Below are 20191 nucleotides of genomic sequence, written 5' to 3'. Positions count from 1 at the left end.
TACTTGAATCGGGCGGCTGCAGCTCCAAGCCCCGGCTCTGCAGGCGAGTCCCTCCTGACCCATACAGGGAGGGGGAGAGAGGGGAAAAGCAGTGAACGAGGGAGAGAGAGGGAAAGAGGAGTGAACGGGTGGCAGGGCCTCAGGGGGGAGGGGCAGGGCCTCGGGGGAAGAGGTGGGACAGGGGTGAGGTCTGGGGGGGAAGGGGCGGGGCATGGGCGTGTCCTCAGGGGGAAGGGCTGTTCTGGCACTCCTGCTGGAGTATCCAGTTTTGAAATATTACAAAGTTGGCAACCCTAACAGTAGTAACATAAACAGCCTAGTGCAGGCAAGAGAGCCAATTATGTACCCTGAGTATGTGCAGGGCTCTCTAGTTTGCACTGAAGCCCGCACCATGCTGTTTCCACCACTATTTTTACCGTTCTAGCTACATTCAAGTTAGTTCTAGTAGGATCGCCTGTGTACAGTGTTTGCTGTGTAGCTGTAGCCATAGCTGTGTAGCTGTAGCCATGTGTAGTATAAGCCAGCTTGACAGTGGGTGACACTTGATATTCTAAATTCAGGACCATCCTGACTTTCTAAATCTGGTCCCTATCAAAGCCCGAGAAGCTCAGTGGTAGGTTATTCCCTCCCACTAAACCAGCCATCTTGCATTAGGGATACAAATATCTTCTTCATCTTGAGTTCCTTCAGGGGGCTGTGTGCTACTGACTCTGCCGAGATTTGTCGCACTGTTAAACCATAATAGAATACCATTTATTTAAATATTTTTGGATGTTGTTTACATTTTCAAATATATTGATTTCAGTTACAACACAGAATACAAAGTGTACAGTGCTCACTTTTTATTTATTTTTATTACAAGTATTTGCACTGTAGAAAACACAAGAAATAGTATTTTTCAGTTCACCTCATACAAGTACTATAGAGCAATCTCTTTATCTTGAAAGTGTAACTCACACATGTAGATTTTTTTTTTGTTACATAACTGCACTCAAACAAAACAATGTAAAACTTTAGAACCTACAAGTCCACTCAGTCCTACTTCAGCCAATCGCTCAGACAAATAAATTTGGTTACAATTTGCAGGAGATAATGCTGCCCACGTCTTGTTTAAAATGTCACCTGAAAGTGAGAACAGGCGTTCGCATGGCACTGTTGTAGCCAGCATCGCAAGATATTTATGTGCCAGATGCACTAAAGATTCATATGTCCCTTCATGTTTCAACCACCATTCCAGAAGACATGTGTCCATACTGATGACGGGTTCTACTCAATAACGATCCAAAGCAGAGTGGACCGACGCATGTTCATTTTCATTATCTGAGTCAGATGCCTCAAGCAGAAGGTTGATTTTCTTTTTTGGTGGTTTGGGTTCTGTAGTTTCCGCATTGAAGTGTTGCTCTCTTAAGACATCTGAAAGAATTCTCCCCACCTTGTCCCTCTCAGATTTTGGAAGGCACTTCAGATTCTTAAACCTTGGGTTGAATGCTGTATTTATCCTTAGAAATCTCACATTGTTACCTTCTTTGCCTTTTGTCAAATCTGCTGTGAAAGTGTTCTTAAAACGAACATGTGCTGGGTCATCATCTGAGACTGCTATAACATGAAATATATGGCAGAATGCAGGTAAAACAGAACATGAGACATAGAATTCTCCCCCAAGGAATTCAGTCACAAATTTAATATATGCATTATTTTTTTAACAAGCATCATCAGCATGAAAGCATGTCCTCTGGAATGGTGGCCGAAGCATGAAGGGGCATATGAATGTTTAGCATATCTGGTACGTAAATACCTTGCAACACCGGCTAAAAAAAGTGCAATGTGAACACCTGTTCTCACTTTCAGGTGACATTGTAAATAAGAAGAAGTCAGGATTATCTCCCATAAATGTAAACAAACTTGTTTGTCTTAGCAATTGGCTGAACAAGAAGTAGGACTGAGTGGACTTGTAGGCTTTAAAGTTTTACATTGCTTTGTTTTTGAGTGCAGTTACGTAACAAAAAAAATCTACATGTGTAAGTTACACTTTCACAATAAAGAGATTGCACTACAGTATTTGTTTGAGGTGAATTGAAAAATACTATTTCTTGTTTTCTACAGTACAAATACTTGTAATAAAAAATAAATATAAAGTGAGCCCTGTACACTTTGTATTCTGTGTTGTAATAGAAATAAATATATTTGAAAATGTAGAAAAAAATCCAAAAATATTTAATAAGTTTCAATTAGCATTTTATTGTTTAACAGTGCAATTAATTGCAATTAATTTTTTTAATCACAGTTAACTCAAAAAAATTAACTGCAATTAACATAAAAGGATAAATGGCCACAAATCAGATATTAGGAATGGCAATATACAAAAACCTGTAGGGGAGAACACTTCAGCCTCCCTGGACACACAAGAGCAGATTTAAAGATAGCCATCCTGCAGCAAAAATACTTCAGGACCAGACTTCAAAGAGAAATTGCTGAGCTTCAGTTCATTTGCAAATTTGACACCATCAGCTCAGGATTAAACAAAGACTGTGAATGCCAGCCAACTACAAAAGCAGTTTCTCCTCCCTTGGTGTTCACACCTCAACTGCTAGAAGAGGGCCTCATCCTCCCTGATTGAACTAACCTCGTTATCCCTAGCCTGATTCTTGCTTGCATATTTATACCTGCCTCTGGAAATTTCCACTACATGTATCTGAAGAAGTGGGTATTCACCCACAAAAGCTTATGCTCCAATACGCCTGGTAGTCTATAAGGTGCCACAGGACTCTTTACCGCTTTTACAGATCCAGACTAGCACGGCTACCCCTCTGATACTTGCGATTAATTGACAGCCCTAATTACTTTACACCAGGGTTCCAAACATTTCCACACTGAGACAACTTGCCTGAGCCCTAGAATTTACAGAATAATTCATATAAAAAATAAACACACTCAACTATAATATCTGCTGTACTGTCATCTTCCACGAGAGACCACTGCATTGCTTGACTATTGGAAACAGAAATAAGATTAGTGCAACAGCTATAAAAATCTGCTATTGCTTTTTGTCCTCCCCAGGCTATTTTAGGGAGTGGGTGGCATTCTGAATGTTCATTTTTCAAACTGTAAATTAACAGATTAGTGGCAGAATTTCATTTTCCTGTGGTCTCCCTTCTACTCTTTAGGAACATAGCCTGGTTTGGGTCTGATCCTTTGGGATATCCGTAGGAAGTGTGTGCTTGTGACTGAACTTAATTGGGCTCTGAAAGGAATTGCTGCTCCATGCCAAGGCAGTTGAAACCACATTCCTTTGGCAGTCTGAACTAACATTAGATAAGAACAGTTCATGTCGGAGTTGCTTGTATAATGGCAACATTTATTATTATTAATAATACCCCCTCTGAACCAGCTGAGCCATCTTGCTGTCTTCTGACATACAGAAAGTCCATAATTTTCTTGGAATCAGAATATATGTAGAACACGAGTTCTCAGCCTTCAACAGTGAGCTTTAGCCAAAAATCTTTAGAGCTCAAAAGTCCAACCTTATTTTTTTATTGATGTTTTTGGTTTGGCTGGGTTTTTTGCTTGTGAAGGATGAAAAATGAGTGCTATTTTGGGTCAAAATCTTTCTTACCAGTAAACAGTAATGTAGGAAGAGGGCCTGAAATATAAGCCCTTGTATCAGAGGCCTGGTATGAGGCCTGAGGCCTAAACTAAAGTAGTGGTCCAAGCTTTGCTGCTATAAAGCATGGCTAAATTGTGAGCAAAAGGCAGGTCCTGATCACAGAATCTGGCAAGAACAGAGGTAATATTGCAGAAACACATATTCCTAAGCAGTGCTAGGCACAAGAACACACATGCAAACACATTCCAGAAGGATGGTACCAGAACAGCCCGATACCAGCGCATTCCCCAAAGAGAACAGGAACACACTGACCCATCCTAAAGATAAGGTCAGCATGATGGATAGAAATGTTTTGATTGAACCAACAGGTACAAGGCAAGGGGTGGCACCGAAATACATCAGAGGGTGGCACCTAGATACGTGAGGGGCAATATGTAACTTGTTTGTATCTGTGTATAAAGATGTATCTCAGAGGGCGTCTTTGGTTGGCCTAGGGGATAATGGAAAGTCCCACCATTACCTGAGCTAGCCCATTGTAACGGGCATACATGTGTTAGTGTACCTATAACCATTGAGCCAGGACATTAGGACCGTGCTTCATTGACAATAAACCTGACTAAGGGCCTTCACTACGAACTGAGTCTGTGGTTATTGGGCAGTTGGATCGGGGTCTGCTGTGCCCACTGTCTGTGCAGAGCTGGGACAACACACAAAGGACTCCCACATGCAGCCAACGTCTAGTAACATCTGACTACAAGTGTGAGCTGATGTATCTGTCAACAGCTTCCTGCAGTAGATGCTGGTGATTAAAACGCGTACTCAGTGCTCCCCCTCCAATGAATGATTAATATTTTTAAAAACAAATTTATACTTTATTTTCCACAGTGGCATGGGCATTTGGAGGCTTATGAAGTCAAATGTGGTTTGATAGGGCTTGATTGAACACTCCTTGAAATCAAGGGGAGTCTTTCCATTAACATTAGTAGGCATGGGATTGAGCCATAATAAGTATGGATATAAAAGGTGCAGGAATTCCATCATAACTCACCCTTTGTATCCATAGCATCTCACAGCACCTTGCTAAGGTGGAATAAGTTCTGTTAGTCTCCTTTTACAGATGGGAATTGAGGTATGATGAGATCGAGTACCTCTACCTCTACGATCATCCTAAACACGGAATGAAAGAAGGCAAAAACATAATCTGCTGCAAAGGAGATATACTGACGTTATGTCTCACAGGTTACCAAGGACAAATATTGGAGTGGTTATATATTGTATCACCCAGCATGGCTGGGGCTAGGTTGTCACAAGCAGTCACTCGCACAACGAGGAGAAAGGGATTAAGGCCCTCTGCTCAGAATATGACTCTAGCTGTGGTGATAGTCCCTGATGTCAGCAAGTTGTGGGTGGAAGCAGAGAGGTGAGGAGTGGAAGGAGCCCCCAACACCCCCCCCCCGTCACGAGCCAGAGTAGCTTGCCAGGCACACAGGAGGGAGGAAGCTGTTCCATGCAAAGAGCCAAAGAACCTTACTTCTTGCACAGAGCAAGGTGTTAGTAGGGGAAGAATTGCTTATGGCATATAACACAGTAACATAGCAACACCCCACCTACCTCTTCTGATCTACAGGGGAATAGCCAAATGGAACAGAGACATTTCAACATCCAACAAACATGTCCGGTGATTGTAGAGAGGGTAGAAGCATTTTTGACATGTTTGGATATTAGGGTTGCCAATTTTGGTTGGACATACTCCTGGAGGGTTCATCACATGACATAATCTTTAATTAAAGATTAATCTTTAATTCCTGGAGACTCCAGGACAATCCTGGAGGGTTGGCAACTTTGATCTGCAAACTGGGAGAAGCACTTATCAAGCTGCAGGTGAGCGTGGGTGGAGATGCAGGGATTTTGCTACTCATACATATGGACTATACATACTGGAATCTCACAGACAAACCTTCTTGAAGGGAAAGGGAAAGTTTGGCCAGTGAACATGCTTTGGCAACCAATGTGTCCATCTAAATAAATATTTCTAATCCCAGTGCCTTTCCCACAAGGTATAAGTTGGCACCTTGTAGCTGCTCTGTGTCCATGGGAACCTGGAGAATGACTGTTTGGGACACAGAAGCAGAGAGTTTGTTTCAATGAAGAAGAGTCCACTTTTATGTAGCAAACCAGCTGGCTTCCCCCAAAACCCCTTCCCAGGCTCATGCACCATATTTTAGATTTCCCTTCTATTGCTTTCTGGGGTCCCTGTTGGTGAGTGTAACAATTCTTCCTGCTAATGAAAGTAGAAGGGGTATGTAAGTTGAGCAATGACATGGGATAGTGACTAGAGCACAAGTCTAGGAGTCAGGAGACCTGGATTCTGACTGGCCTGGCTTTGCCTCTGACTTCCTGTGTGATCTTGGATGAGTCACTTAACTTTGCTTCTGTTTCCTCTTCTACTTTTGTCAGTCTTGCCTATTTATTTAGGTTGTAAACCCTGCAGGGCAGGGATGAACTTCTCTCACTATGTCCACGTACTGTGCCTTGCACGTTGGGGCCCTGATCTTGAGCTAGGTCTATAATAATACAAACGTAGGGCTTCTGCACTTCTGAATCTTCTTAGCAAGGATCAGTACAACAGCTCCCTTCTGACCTTAGTATCTATTTAAAAAAAAAAAAAAAAGCTCTGAGGATAGGCCATGGGGAGGCTTGGGGTTCACTTTACATTTGTGGCCATATAGGGTTCTGCCAGTTCTGTTATCTTTGATTCCTTGTCCTTCATGCTGGCAGGCTACAGTGAAGAAAGAATTCCCCAACTGGCCTCCCATCATTCCTGTCTGGAAGTTTGTGCTTCAGATTCACTTCATTATAGGTTGGTGACCAGAGGCTTCAGAGCCTGCAAAAGGTTGGTTGGCTGTGTGTGTAGGGGGATGCTACCTCAGCCTTAGAAGAGACTGCAGGTAGGTGATGGCATGGGTGTGCAGGGAAGCATTCAGGGAAGTGCCTAGTTGCAGGACTTGAAGTAGCTAGGTGAGTCCCCAAATGTGTTACTCTGTCTGAGGCCCTGCAACATCTACATGGCCCTGGGTAGATAGCAGCTAAACTCCAACACCTTATTCAGGCAGCTCTTCCTCCAGTTGACTCATTCCCTTATGGAGAGAGAGAGAGACTTGCAAAACCCCACCCCTTTGGCAGAGGAAGGCACTCTATAGAGCTGTCACAGACAGAACCATCAGAGAGGTTCTCCAATACATCCACAATATCCTTTTATTTCTCGTGTCTTGGTGTGCAGGTACTGACAGGAACCTAGGTAGATTAATCTCTATTTACAAGTATAATTGCCCCGGTGCTGATATTAGTCCCATGCCATTACAGCTCTTCATGAATAATTTCATATTGAATGTGATGTAGTAGAAGCAAATGTAAGAACAGAGTTAAATAAAACATTTGTACACATTGATCAAGCTATGTTTATGCGATTAGCTAGAAGGATTTCACTGCTATCTGCAAACTTTCATGGTATTTTTAGGATGCTTAAAACACCAGCTTGAGAAATAGAATTGAAGAGAATAAATATGAATTATCTGCTATGAGTTACATAAGGTGCTTTTAGTATCTGGCATTATTTTAAGTTGCTGTAGAATCCAATTCCATCTTATTACCAACTGAGCCTTTGTCTGATGTATTAGATCAAAACGTATTCCTGTCTCTAAATGTTAACAGCAGCACATTCAGTCCTCTGGATTTCGGCGTCTAAAGTGGGTGTTGCAGGAGACTTGGCACCGCTGCTCTTTGTAGAATAATAAACACAGATGATGTTGCCTTGGGTTTCATATAGACTTGGACTTGGATGCTGTTGCCTCATATCAGATGATTCATAGACAAATGGTGACTATTAGCTTTTAAAAACAACATTACTAGTTGAAGAAAATGGAAGAAAGATGCTTGTCATGTTTCACAGATGACTCAGGGTGGTAGTTCCTTTTTTTAGTTTGAGCTGACAGAACATTTTGCACTTTATTCTTCCAGTGGCTGCATTACATTGTTGTGTTCTGCATCATTGATTATTTTTCTCTTTTCCAGTGGGCTGGAACATACCTGTAGCGCTGTAGTTTCTCCTCTTCCATGCTTTGCTCAAGGTATGTTCTTTACAAACTCCTGTTCTCCATATGAGCTGTATCAAATGCAGATTATGGAAAGATCCATTCTTGATAAAAGTAAGATGCAAAGATATTGGCAAAAGAAGAATATTCCTCTTTATTTCTGGTTTTAAGTTTGTCCGCATCCTGTTTTCTTGATTTGGAGTCTAACATTTTAAAGCACAAAAGAAGGGTTCACCCCAGGAAATTACACTGAATTAGAGCATGACATTGAGGAGTTGGGTGAACTCACTGTGACATGCCAGGGTACAATCCAGACTGAGTAACTGTGTCACCCCGGTCCTCTAACCTGGGGTGCCCTTTACACTGCTTTGCTGCTGTAGCTTCCAACCTGGATTGCTCACAAACAGCCTCCTGCATGTAAGTCACTTCTAGCCATGTCTGTGTGTGTTGCAGCCAGATTTTGGCTCTTACTAGCCATGGTTATGCTGCAGGGTGACCCCAATACACTCCCAGTCCCAGATTTTGCCCCAGAAATGTATGTCTTGTATTGCCCAGCCCTCTCCTGGACAGGACAAATATGTTAAGTCCCTTATTCCTTTTAAGGGAATTTGCACACAACGTGTTACCCCAAATGGATTTACCCAGACACTTCAACTTGAACACACTGGATTAGATTAAACAGTAAAACAAGTGTATTAACTATAAAGAGAGAGATTTTAAGTGAGTCGAAGTAATAAGGCATAAAGGTCAGAAATGTTTACAAGAAAAATAAAGGTAATATGCTTATTAGTGCCTAACTTAACAAACTATATTAGATTCAAAGCAAAATTTTCTCACCACATGCAGTCTGACTGACCAAACTCTTTAGGTCAAGACCCCTCCCCCAGAGTCTAATGGCTGCTTCCTTTTGTCTCTTCAAGTGCAGTGAATGCAATGGGCAGGGAGTGAGAGAGGGGTGCCTTGGGATTTTGGTCCTCCTTTTCATAGTTTCAGTCCTCCTCTTGGAAAAACATTTCCAGGTGAGCACCAGGAGCCACAGAGCCTACGTGGAAGCATGTTCCCTGCTGGGATTTTTATCTGTTTGAACATCCTTTGTCTTCCCTTTCTTCTTGATGACTCTGTTTACTGGTTAAATTCAAATTAAGCCAATCACACATTCCTTTGTTTAGGACAGACCTATTTGCCAGCTTCTATGTGGGCAGGATTGGGGGGTTTGGAATATGTGTTAATAACACCATAGAGGAGAATCTTCACACAGTGTTGCCATGCACATTTTACCAGGACAATTCTGACAAGCAAATTATGAATTTTTAAATGACTCTTCACAAGACGTGCCTTGTACAAAAATCACACCTCTGTAGAGTGTGAACACAGGGATGTATCCTGTTACACTCATCCTGTGATAACTATGACTTTGCAGCCAGTGTACACCGGGGCAAGTCATGTTCAACATTGTATCATCTGGTATTGGGTAAATCCTTGGCCCCAACAGGTTAATTCATGACCAGCTCGATCTTATCTAAACCGATTGCAAAAGCCATAATCAATATCTCGTAGTTAACATGAGCTTTCAAGGTTGTGCTCTAACTCAGTGTAATTTTCTGGTGAAAACAATCCCAAATGGAAGCAATGCCCCCTTCTCTTGCTTGCCCAGAACCTAATCTTGCTAGCCCTCCTGTAGTATTAGCAGTGATGTCCTCTCCCCTTTCCCACCCCACTGGCTCAGTGGGAGACCACTCTGCTTCATTGCATTCGCTGAGGCATTGCCCCGTTTCAGGGGAGTAGCGATTCAAGTGTTGGGGTTGAGGCCCCTCTGGCAGGATAGAGTATAGCAAACAAACAGTCACGGGGATCCAGCCCTCAGGCCGGGTGGAGGAATCAAATAGTCTTGGAGTGCAGATCCTCAGGCAGGACAGAGCAAATAAGCAAACAGAGTCTTCGAGTTCAGGCCCTTAATCAGGGTGGAACTACAAGCAGTCTATGAGCTCAGGCCTTCAGACAGGGCCAAACAAACAGTCTTAGGGCTCAGACCCTCAGGGAAAAAATCTAGGGGCTCAGGCCCCAGCCAGGGTGGAGCACCAAACAGACTTAGGGAGCTCGGACCCTCAGGCAGGGCTGGAGCAACAAACAGTCTGTTGTCCTAGCTCTAGCAAATGGCAGACAAGTGCAGGCTCCTTGGCTTAAGGTGGGGAGGCTGCCACCCCAGGGGTGGGTTTGGCAGCATGGGGTAGCAGGACCTGGGCCCACCCTACTCCACCAGGTCTGAGCCTGGGGCCCTAACAGTGGCAGAGTGTTCTGTCACTGGGTCAGCAGGGATCCTCCCAAAACACGGTGACTGGTGTTAAGGCAGCAACACAACCAGACTATAGTCGGCTTTTCCTGGGCTACTTCCTACTCTCCCACCATCATGTATCTGCGGCTTGGGGTTGTCCGCCACCTCTTTGGGGTATGTGGCAAGCAGCAGTCCTGGCAGCTCTTCGCCTGGGTTGGCCTCCTCCAGGGGCAGGGTGTGGTGCAGCATGGGTTCCACTCTGGGGATCTGCAGCAGCCTGGAGACGTCTGGCTCAGACTCAACTGGGTTAAAGACCCCGCCTTTTATACTTTCTGTCCTGCACCTTAGCTTCTGGTGGGAGGGGTGAGCCTGGCCTGGCTCTGCCCACCAAGGATCACAGAAAGGCTCCTCCCGCTTTGGCTCAGTGGGAGGCTGTCATAAATATAAAGGGAAGGGTAACCACCTTTCTATATACAGTGCTATAAAATCCCTCCTGGCCAGAGGCAAAACCCTTTCACCTGTAAAGGGTTGAGAAGCTAAGATAACCTCGCTGGCACGTGACCCAAAATGACCAATGAGGGGACAAGATACTTTCAAATCTGGAGGGGGAGGAACAAAGGGTTTGTCTGTCTGTGTGATGCAGGTTATCTCAAATGCTTATATACGAATACACAAAGCCTTGGAAACAAGCAGGGAGAACTGGAGGTCCTGGTGATGTCAAGGAATTATGACGTGATTGGAATAACAGAGACTTGGTGGGATAACTCACATGACTGGAGTACTGTCATGGATGGTTATAAACTGTTCAGGAAGGACAGGCAGGGCAGAAAAGGTGGGGGAGTAGCACTGTATGTAAGGGAGCAGTATGACTGCTCAGAGCTCCGGTACGATACTGCAGAAAAACCTGACTGTCTCTGGATTAAGTTTAGAAGTGTGAGCAACAGGAGTGATGTAGTGGTGGGAGTCTGCTATAGACCACCGGACCAGGGGGATGAGATGGATGAGGCTCTCTTCCGGCAGCTCGCGGAAGCTACTAGATCGCATGCCCTGGTTCTCATGGGTGACTTTAATTTTCCTGATATCTGCTGGGAGAGCAGTACAGCGGTGCATAGACAATCCAGGAAGTTTTTGGAAAGCGTAGGGGACAATTTCCTGGTGCAAGTGCTAGAGGAGCCAACTGGGGGGGAGCTTTTCTTGACCTGCTGCTCACAAACCGGGAAGAATTAGTAGGGGAAGCAAAAGTGGATGGGAATCTGGGAGGCAGTGACCATGAGTTGGTTGAGTTCAGGATCCTGGCACAGGGAAGAAAGGTAAGCAGCAGGATACGGACCCTGGACTTCAGGAAAGCAGACTTCGACTCCCTCAGGGAACCGATGGGTAGGATCCCCTGGGGGACTAACATGAAGGGGAAAGGAGTCCAGGAGAGCTAGCTGTATTTCAAGGAATCCCTGTTGAGGTTACAGGGACAAACCATCCCGATGTGTCGAAAAAATAGTAAGTATGGCAGGCGACCAGCTTGCCTGACTAATCTAATTGCCTTCTATGAATCGATTACTGGTTCTGTGGATGAAGGAAAAGCAGTGGATGTATTGTTTCTTGACTTTAGCAAAGCTTTTGACACGGTCTCCCACAGTATTCTTGTCAGCAAGTTAAAGAAGTATGGGCTGGATGAATGCACTATAAGGTGGGTAGAAAGTTGGCTAGATTGTCGGGCTCAACGGGTAGTGATCAATGGCTCCATGTCTAGTTGGCAGCCGGTATCAAGTGGAGTGCCCCAGGGGTCGGTCCTGGGGCCGGTTTTGTTCAATATCTTCATAAATGATCTGGAGGATGGTGTGGATTGCACTCTCAGCAAATTTGTGGATGATACTAAACTGGGAGGAGTGGTAGATACGCTGGAGGGCAGGGATAGGATACAGAGGGACCTAGACAAATTGGAGGATTGGGCCAAAAGAAATCTGATGTGGTTCAATAAGGATAAGTGCAGGGTCCTGCACTTAGGACGGAAGAACCCAATGCACAGCTACAGACTAGGGACCGAATGGCTAGGCAGCAGTTCTGCGGAAAAGGACCTAGGGGTGACAGTGGACGAGAAGCTGGATATGAGCCAGCAGTGTGCCCTTGTTGCCAAGAAGGCCAGTGGCATTTTGGGATGTATAAGTAGGGGCATAGCGAGCAGATTGAGGGACGTGATCGTCCCCCTCTATTCGACATTGGTGAGGCCTCATCTGGATTACTGTGTCCAGTTTTGGGCCCCACACTGCAAGAAGGATGTGGATAAATTGGAGAGAGTCCAGCGAAGGGCAACAAAAATGATTAGGGGTCTGGAACACATGACTTATGAGGAGAGGCTGAGGGAACTGGGATTGTTTAGTCTGCAGAAGAGAAGAATGAGGGGGGATTTGATAGCTGCTTTCAACTACCTGAGAGGTAGTTCCAGAGAGGATGGTTCTAGACTATTCTCAGTGGTGGAAGAGGACAGGACAAGGAGTAATGGTCTCAAGTTGCAGTGGGGGAGGTTTAGATTGGATATTAGGAAAAACTTTTTCACTAGGAGGGTGGTGAAACGCTGGAATGCGTTGCCTACGGAGGTGGTGGAATCTCCTTCCTTAGAAGTTTTTAAGGTCAGGCTTGACAAAGCCCTGGCTGGGATGATTTAATTGGGTATGGGTCCTGCTTTTGAGCAGGGGGTTGGACTAGATGACCTCCTGAGGTCCCTTCCAACCCTGATATTCTATTCTATATTCTATGCTTTTGCTGGGAACAGATCAGGAATGCAGCCTTACAACTCCTGTTAAGTTAGTAAGTAATCTAGCTAGAAATGCGTTAGATTTCCTTTTGTTTAATGGCTGGTAAAATAAGCTGTGCTGGATGGAATGTATATTCCTGTTTTTGTGTCTTTTTGTAACTTAAGGTTTTGTCTAGAGGGATTCTCTATGTTTTGAAGCTGATTACCCTTTAAGGCATTTACCATCCTGATTTTACAGAGGTGATTCTTTTACCTTTTCTTTAATTAAAATCCTTCCTTTAAGAACCTGATTGCTTTTCATTGGTCTTAAGATCCAAGGGTTTGGGTCTGTGTTCACCTGTACAAATTGGTTAGGATTCTTATCAAACCTTCCCAAGGAAAGGGGGTGTAGGGCTTGAGGGGATATTTTGGGGGAAGACATCTCCAAGTGGGCTCTTTCCCTGTTCTTCATTTAAAACACTTGGTGGTGGCAGCATCCGGTTCAAGGACAAGGCAAAGTTTATACCTTGGGGAAGTTTTTAACCTAAGCTGGTAAGAATAAGCTTAGGGGGTCTTTCATGCAGGTCTCCACATCTGTACCCTAGAGTTCAGAGTGCAGAAGGAACCTAGACAGAGGCCACTCTGCCTCACTACACCTCCATAGGCAGAGCTCCCATGGTTGTTGAGTTCTGAATTCATACTTGTGCATTTCCTTTGCAGGAGTTTGAGATCCTAAGCAGTGTGTGCAGAGAGAATTGCCTGCAGGGCTGGAAGCTCTTCCAGAGGCTCTGGAACTAAAGTTATGGCAATTAAATAAAGAAGAAACTGATGTTCACGGGTTTAAGACCAATCTTTACTCCAACCGGCTCTGTTGCTTGGAAGAGCTAAGACTCAATCAAATACCCTTATTGAAAATAAAAGTTAATACAGCATCCCATATAATGTAATAGGGTTAAACCAATAAGGTTTAATAGAAAATTAACAAGTTTCTCTAGAATTTACTGTTAAAAACCCAGCAGAATTTAACAGAGAATGGGACCCTTTCTATAGATTGTTCTGAGCCTTCCTATAGAATCCTGTAGCATGGATATCATTTTCTGTACAATTCTGGAGGATGGTCTGAAAAGCCTATACACAGTTAGCATTTCCTATTGAACTCTACGTATATTTTCATAAGGGAACATTGGTCAAGTCGAGCTGGTAAGTAGAGAGAGGAAGGACATACTTTTTCTCCCTCCCAAAGAGGAGGGGTAGAGTCAGGGGAATCTGCTTTCTGGACTGTCATACCCTGGCAAGCCTGGAGCATTCTAGTTGGAACTCCCACTACGCCCTAATTCTCCTCTCATCCATCTTTAGTGGCACCTTCTAGCAGCACAGCTCCTTTGTGAGCTATGGGGTGGAGTGAGGAGGGAGTAGCTTGCAGTGGACTGTGCCTCTGCTCTAGTGTTCCTAGGTTCATGGGATTTCTGTAAGAAACTGTGGCAATCTGTGCATTTGGAAGACAGTATCCCCTACTGCCTATTTGTAGGCACCCAAATCTTTTTTCTCTTTGTCCGCAGCCCTCACCATCAACAGAAGAAAAGAGCTGAGAATGCTAGAGTGAAATTGCACTGAGTTTTTCCATGTAACACTCACCCTGCTGTGGGTTGTTCTGGAGGAGTGAGCAACATACAATAGACCTTTGTCTTCACGTGGATTTATTTGTTATTTTTAAGTCTCAATGTTTAGTTTGACCCTGATCAGAGATCTGAAAGAGCTCTTTTTTTCCCCTGAGGCTCAGCAGTTCATCATTTCACACACTCCTCTAAGTGTACAAGATTTCATAAATCTCTTCAGTGCTAGAATTAAGGTGAATGATTCTCATTATGTCTGAGTCAGAGCCTCTTACAGTTAGAATGAACTAGAGGGGAACCAAAATAGATATAAGAAGGTGGGGGCTGAGGTTTCCACAGGAAGGTTAGTTATTTTAGTTGCTTCTGTGTAGGCTCCTTGACCAAACCAATTCTGACTCGTGAGCTGTCATACATGTGAAGGGCCAAGTTCTGTCTTCAGATCTACGTACACAGTTGTCATTGGCTGCCATATCTGTGAGGCACCAAATACTAAATTGACTATTTTTTGCTTTGCATCCTTGTAACCAAATTTTCTGGATGAAGAAACCCCCTCTGGTTTATTGTAAAAATGTGGCACTGTTGGGCCATGTAAATGAATACGAGCTAATTTGAACTTGAAAGTACTGTTCTTCCAGTGATGCCCCTGTAGGCGCGGCAGCGCCCCCTGCTCTTGGGATTGGAGGATCTTCATCAGCAGTGCCCGTTGGACCGCACATGTGCACCTCCCCATCTCACGCTGTGAGAGTCATGTATATGTAGCACTATGCGGTCTGACTGCTCCCCCCAGTTCCTTCTCTACTGCCTATGGTCTGGGACTGAATCCACAGCACAGCCTGCGTCTCCTTTGACCTGTTAGATAGTGCCTGACCTGTTAGTTTTAGTGTAGTTTAGTAGTTACTTCTTTCCTTTTCTTGTTCTCTCTCTATTAAAACAAAAAACAAAAAAACCTTAATTTTTCCTTCCTACTTACCCTCCTTGTTAGCTCATAGCTTAGGACTTCATTTTCCTGCTTCCTGCCCTTCCAGACTGGGAAGCTTTCTCCCTCACCGTTGTGCCTGGATCTTCCAAGCTGAAGAGGTGCATTTCCTGCTAGGATGCCTTCCCAGTAACTGACGGTTACCCACAGTTCATCCATTGCCTGGGAGAGGGACATGTCCCACAGAAGTGTACCCATTGCCACAACCTGACTGCCAGGGCCAGAAATGACCGGGACATTCAGCTACAACTTCTCCTCATGGAGAGATCATTGCGTCCAGCATCAGACCCTGCATCCAGCACCAGACCAGACATTTTCTTCCAAGTACTGTTGCTTATAAAATATGTAGTGTGGCTTGTACATTTAAAGGTGTCCTTTTAAATGATTTCTCCCCTAAAGAGATGCCCTTCCCTGTGTGGAGGTCTTTGCACAGTCACCCTAGTGCAAGGACCCAGTGGAGAGCAGCACTAGTGTTGGGTAGCAGTGTACTTTCAGTGCAGTGCATGGAGAGAGAATGGGTAGCAGTTTCCATAGAAATTTCTGTTGTGGGCTGTTGGGCTCCGCTCAGTAACTTGTTCCACATACAACACTGTAGGAACAGGACACCAAAGGGGCAGTTATCAAGCTATCACAGCTGGGGTCACATGACAACTCGCGCTCCCATTAGGCACTTGTGACTCAGTCCCAGAACCCACACTAAGTCCTTCCTGAATGTGTTTACTGAGTGTGAAATCCTGGGTGTGCAAAAGGGGAAGATACCCCCTCTTCCGAACACTGCTGGTCTTGTACCAGTCATCTAACACGGTAATTCATTTTCTTTGCATATAGGCTGGACTTTAAAGGACTGTGAATTATTTGTCCCTGCTGAGATATACCTGCTCTAGTTTGGTTGTTAAGAGCCTAGCAGTGACTAGCTCTCATGGGCATGCAAGGGGGCACAATTGCAGTCCCTATGTTTTCCTGAGTGCTGCGACTGTGTACTGGTACTGTTCCTGTCGGGGGATGCAAGCCATCTCCAAAAGAACACGGGCACTATGACCCTTTTCTTCTCCAACAGCCAGCTGGATCTAGTCCCAGGAATATTAAAGCAATTGCAGCTGTTACTTTTGTCTGCCTGTTTCAGAGCAGCAGCCGTGTTAGTCTGTATCCGCAAAAAGAACAGGAGGACTTGTGGCACCTTAGAGACTAACCAATTTATTAGAGCATGAGCTTTCATGGGCTACAGCCCACTTCATTGGATGCATAGAATGGAACATATAGTAAGTAGATATATATCCATACAGAGAAGGTGGAAGTTGCCATACAAACTGTAAAAGGCAAATTAATTCAGATGAGCTATTATCAGCAGGAGAAAAAAACTTTTGTAGTGATAATCAAGATGGCCCATTTAGACGGTTGACAAAAAGGTGTGAGGATACTTCACATGGGGAAATAGATTCAATATGTGTAATGACCCAGCCACTCCCAGTCTCTATTCAAACCCAAATTAACCTGGATTGCAGCTTTTTGAACAGACCCGAGTTCCTAAAGATGCGTGCGTCATGAACCTTTCCTGACCATCCTATGTTGATGTCGGTGAAACGCCCCCTGTGATCCACCAGTGCTTTTCAACACCATTGAAAAGTATCCCTTTTGGTTTATGTACTCTTTGGCAAGGTGTTCTGTTGCCAAGATGGGGATATGCGTGCCATCTATCTCCCCACCGCAATTCAGGAAACCCCACCGTGGCAAAACCATCCACTATGTCCTGCACATTTCCCAGACTCACTACCCTTCATAGCAGAAGTCGACTCATGGCCCTGCACATTTGGAGCACAGCAGCTCCCACGGTTGGTTTACCTACTCCAAACTGATTCCCCGCTGACAGGTAACTGTCTGGCGTTGCAAGCTTCCAATTAGCGATCGCCACTCACTTCTCCGCTGTCAGAGCAGCTCTCATTTTTGTGTTTCTGAACTGCAGGGCAGGGGAAAGCTCTGCACAAAGTTCTTGGAAGATGGCCTTCTGCATTCAAAAGTTCTGCAGCCACTGCTCGTTATCCCATACCTGCAAAACGATGCGATCCCACCAGTCAGTGCTTGTTTCACGGGACCAGAAACGGCGCTCAACAGAGTGCAGCTGCTCTGTGACTGCCAGCAGCAACTGTGAATTGTTTTTTTCAATGGCTTGCAGCAGGGCTGTTTGCAGCACATCGCGGCAGACCCTACTTTGGCTCTGGAAATACTGCAGGGGAAGGTGCGAGGTGTTGGAGATGCTCAGAGCAAGAATGCACTACTAAGCAGGCTCCATGCTTCTGGGGCTATGGTGTATGTCATAGTGTGAAAACCACTGGGTTGTTTGCCGTTGAGCACAGTGCATCATGGGATGCCTATGCAATGTTCCCATTCTCCCCTGCAACAATGTTTTGGTCCCATGAGGCATTGCACAAACTTCCCAAAACACACTGCGGCAAGTTGCACTTTGGGATAGCTACCCACGATGCAGTGCTTTGTGCATCGATGCAGGCACTGCTAATGTGCTGTGTAGATGAGCTCTTAGACTGCTAAAAGGAGTCTGCCAAATATCTGGCTTCCTAATTTTCTTGCCCTTTGTGCTTTAGAGCCTGATCCAAATCCCACTGAAATCAGTGTCAGGACTCTTTATTGACCTCTGTGAGCTTTGGATCTAACTCTAACTCCCACATTCTGCCTAGAGATTGGATTACTCATAGGTCTAGCCCATAGATCAGTCTTTAGATGCCATAAAGTATGTATTAAAGAGAAGGAGTTGGGATAAAATCTAGGGCTGTCGATTAATCGCAGTTAACTCACGCAATTAACTCAAAAAAAAATTAATCGTGATTAATCACTGTTTTAATCACACTATTAAACAATAGAATACCAATTAAAATTTATTAAATATGTTGTATGTTTTACTACATTTTCATATACATTGTATTCTGTGTTGTAATTGAAATCAAAGTGTATATTGTTTTTTATTATAAATATTTGCCTTGTAAAAATGATAAACAAAAGAAACAGTCGACTGTTTTTTTCAATTCACCTCATACAAGTAGTGTAATGCATTCTCTTTGCTGTGAAAGTACAGCTTACAAATGTAGACTTTTTTTTGTTATGTGGCTGCACTCAAAAAACAAAACAATGTAAAACTTCAGAGCCTACAAATCTACTCAGTCCTACTTCTTGTTCAGCCAACCGCTAAGACAAACAAATTTGTTTACATTTACAGGAGATCATGCTGCCCGCTTCTTTTTTACGATGTCACCAGAAAGTGAGAACAGGCATTTGCAAGATATTTATGTGTCAGACATACTAAACATTCATATGCCCCTTCATGCTTCGGCCACCATTCCAGAGGACACGCTTCCATGCTGATGATGCTCGTTAAAAATGTGTGTTAATTGAATATGTGACTGAATTCCCTGGGGGAGAATTGTATGTCCACTGCTCTATTTTACCCACATTCTGACAAATATTTCATGCTATAGCAGCTTGGATGATGACCCAGCATATGTTGTTCATTTTAAGAATAGTTTCACTGCAGATTTGACAAAACGCAAAGAAGGTACTGTAACGAGGTGGTGTGGTGCCCCACCACCCCGCAGAGGGAAGAACCTCCCCAGACACCAAAGTGAGCGGAGCCAGTGGATCCTTGGCCCGCCCCCCCAGAGGTCAAGGTGCAGGACAGGAGGTATAAAAGCCCAACCCCAGAACTCACTTGGGCGGCAGCCACCGGAGAGGCCAGACACCTGTGGCCTGGCTCCGGCTTGGGAGACCCCGGCAATCCACGGCCGACTCGAAGACTGTCCGGACTGGCCAATGCCTAATGCCAACCGGTGCATGAAGGAGCTGCCAAGCCTACCCATCGCTGGCTACCCAGAAGAGCTGCCAAGCCTACCCATCGCCAGCTACCCGGAGGAGCTGCCAAGCCTACCCCTTGCCAGCTACCCGGAGGAACCCATGGTGCTGGAACCCTCCGAGGACACCACCCTGACGTAGGTATCCTACGAGGGGGAGTCCAGAAGTAGCCCAGGGGCAGCTGACCCTAGTCTGGCTGCAGCGCTGCCAGAGCCAATGTCAGTGTGTTGCGGGCAGGATCCCCACTGACACAGCAGCGGGTCTTCTGCCGCTGCTTGGGTCCTGGGCTGGGACGCAGTGGAGTGGGTGGGCCTGTGTCCCCCCTGCCACCCACCTTGCGGGTAGCAGTCTCCCCCTCTCCCTGGTGGATCAAAGCCAGGAGCTTGGGGTTTGCTGTTGAACTATTTGCTCAGTCCTTGCCTGAGGGCCTGAGCTTCTGACTTTGTTTGTTTGTTTGCTGTCCCGCCCTGACCCAGGGCTCTGGCTTATATTGTACTGTTTGCAGGGCCCTGCCTGAAGGTCTGGGCCATAGACTGGATATTCCCCAACCCAGCAAAGAGGGTGTAGCGAGGCGGTGTGGTGCCCCACCACCCCACAGAGGGACGAGCCCCAGCGAGTCCCCTTACAGGTATCAATGTGAGATTTCAAAAGATAGCTACAGCACTCAACCCAAGGTTTAAGAACCTGAAGTGCCTTCCAAAATCTGACAGGGACGAAGTGTAGAGCATGCTTTCAGAAGTCTTAAAAGAGCAACACTCCGATGCGGAAACTACAGAAACTGAATCACCAAAAAAGAAAATCAACCTTCTGCTGGTGGCATCTGACTCAGATAATGAAACTGAACACCAGTCAGTCCGCACTGCTTTGGATTGTTATCAAGCAGAACTTGTCATCAGCATAGACTCATGTCCCCTGGAATGGTGATTGAAGCACAAAGAGATATATGAATCTTTAGCGCATCTGGCACGTAAATATAGTGCCATGTGAACGCCTGTTCTCACTTTCAGGTGACATTGTAAACAAGAAGTGGGCAGCATTATCTCCTGAAAATG

The 20191-nt window shown here is 45.0% G+C and overlaps 1 protein-coding gene across 49 annotated transcripts in view; it reads left to right on the top strand.

The window, feature by feature from the left end:
• Nucleotides 1-20191, top strand: part of SORBS1 (sorbin and SH3 domain containing 1) — a 263750-nt gene that overhangs the window by 65554 nt on the left and 178005 nt on the right. Inside the window, exon 2 of one of the 49 annotated variants that reach the window (XM_073352767.2) lies at nt 7676-7731. The exons of the other annotated variants lie outside the window; for them this stretch is intronic. The gene's annotated coding sequence lies outside the window, so the exon portion shown is untranslated. The remainder of the gene's footprint in view (nt 1-7675; nt 7732-20191) is intronic. 49 annotated transcript variants of the gene reach the window in all.

This window comes from Lepidochelys kempii, chromosome 7 (assembly GCF_965140285.1).
Source record: "Lepidochelys kempii isolate rLepKem1 chromosome 7, rLepKem1.hap1, whole genome shotgun sequence".
Taxonomy (NCBI): Eukaryota; Metazoa; Chordata; order Testudines; family Cheloniidae; genus Lepidochelys; species Lepidochelys kempii.
Note: the sequence above shows the minus strand (reverse complement) of the source record. Positions and strands in the feature narration are given on the sequence as shown.